We start from the raw sequence: 2439 nt of genomic DNA, 5'->3' as shown, positions 1-2439 counted from the left end.
CAGATCTCACGGGAATCCCTTTCACCTTAATGCCCCCCCCCCCCCCCCCCCCCCCCCCCCCCCGCCCCGCCTGCTAATATTTAATATTTAGCCCCCACCGCCGTACCGAAGAACAGGCTTCTCTCCTCGAGTCACGGCGCTTTCATTAGGACTTGATTTATTGAAATGCATGCATGCTTTATTCTCAGGTGGGCTTCCCCGGGGACTCGCCACTGTTGTCATAGCACCAGAGGCGATTTCCGAAGACCCCCCCCCCGAATCCAACTCATTGGATACAAGATAGGTGGGCACTAGGGACATCTGGGCACCTCGATGTAAAATAAAAAATGGTCTTAAGTAATGTATACATGATGTGAACATGCACGTACATCATTATCAGACTTAATTGTATCCTTCAACTTTTTGTTTATGCCCCAAAATGATTGGATAAACAGGTTTTGTAGCTATTTGTTACAAATATTAGACCTTAATTGTCGAATGTTTAAGCATGTTCTAATCATCTATGTTTTACTTTACCTACAAATATTTTCCAAATATTTATATATAACATTTTAGCCAATTTCACATCGAGGTGCCCAGATCTCCCTATAGTGCCCACCTATCCTGTTACCATTTCGGATGACCCGAACCCCCAACCCCTCCCCAGCCAACTTTCTATTCCCTTCAAATGTCAACATTTGCTCTCAATAAAAAGAGTTATTGTTTGTGTAAAAAGTGCTCCGCGGCGGCAGCCTTTGAACACATGAAAAGAACCTCCTTGTTTGATTGGGAGCAGAGGCAGGTGACACATGACAAACATCAAGCTGTGACGGTCGTTAAAAACTTGTGCACGATATAAAAAACTATTGTGAATTTATGTCACAATTAGTTGCAATTGCGCAGAAGTATGCTACCCCCCCCCCTCCTCATTAGCCTTAGAAGACGGGTTGCCCTTGACACTGAGCCTATATCGATCCTGCAGGACAAGGCCAGCCAGTGCACCTTATACAGAAACGCCTTGCAATGCCTTGCAAGGCATTATGAGCTTGTAGATCTGCTATTTTCACATATTGCCTCTTTCTTATATCATTTGACACTTTGGGCAATGTTTGATCATGTTTTTATATTATAGTTTGTTGTTTACTTTTAGTGCAGTAATGGTCTTTTTTTTAGGTGTTGAAAAGGTCTTAAAAGTACTTAAATTGTCACGTCACTGTCATCTGGCGACCCCCCCAAAATCAGACCCATAGGTTGAAAACCAAATACAGTAATCCACATAGGCCTATAATAATAGCAAGGAGAATGTATCCATATAGGACTTCTTGTCATTGAGAGCAAAATTGATGGTATGTCGAGACTTCAAAGCAAGTTGACTCGTTCCCCGGCCTCTTATCGACGATCAAATAATAAAAGATAATTAATGAGCTCTTTGTCTCCATTATACGCTGTATCAACGCCCTTCTCTTCTCTGAACGCTGCAGGTGCTAATCTCCGACCCGACACACCTGTGTATCATAACATCTTTATGAGGAAGTTTACCTGGGGAATGTTTGTTTTTACTGTTTTGTTTTTGCAAAATAGTTGTATTCGTAAAGCAAGCAGGACTTATTTTTAATAATTAGTGGTCAAGTAAGGTGAACCAGGGAATGCAGACTAAGCAATTTTCATTAAATTATTGTTTCCCCCTTCATTCATTCAAATGCTCTCATCGGAACTAATGCCCTCACTATCTGTGAACCTCATCAGTCACAACAAACAACACATGTACACACGCACATGCACTCACCTCACATGCACGCGCGCCACGGAGAGAGAGAGAGAGAGAGAGAGAGAGAGAGAGAGAGAGAGAGAGAGAGAGAGAGAGAGAGAGAATGGAAAGCCACTACATGTCAACTCTCATGCATTGGACATGAGAGTTGGTATATTGTCACAAATAAGACAAGAAGTGAAAAAAGAAGAGTTTATTCTGTTCCCAGCCACTGATGTACGATGTGCAACTCTACAGACCGTTCATTGTAAAAGTTGGGGAAATGACTTGTGACTGTTTTTCAGGAGTTTTATTTATTTATTATCTGTAAGTTATTTTTGGGAGATGCCTTGAGTCTGAATAGGACATCATTATTATGGAAATAATTCATAAAATAATGTGATACGAAAAAAAAAAAGTTCTCAAGGGTTTATTTCACATTATGATTTCACACAACATGCAAACACTTCTTGTTTAATGTACACTGTGCAATGAGATCAAACACTAGGCTGCTTTATTTCAACCCTGTTCCTTAATCCCACCCCCATACCTTTCTGATCATATTTCACAAGCCAAATCCAGCCATTAAGACCTGACCATAAATATTGCTCCTGTTAAGACCTGACCATAAATAGCACCCACATTAAGGGAGGGAGGGGAGAGAGGAAAGAGAGTGGTGTACAAATCAGGCACAGGTGTGTTTAATAAAGTAC

Source organism: Gymnoscopelus microlampas (assembly GCF_963454915.1).
Source record: "Gymnoscopelus microlampas genome assembly, chromosome: 3".
Lineage (NCBI taxonomy): Eukaryota > Metazoa > Chordata > Actinopteri > Myctophiformes > Myctophidae > Gymnoscopelus > Gymnoscopelus microlampas.
The sequence above is the reverse complement of the archived record's forward strand: the minus strand, read 5'-3'. Positions refer to the sequence as shown.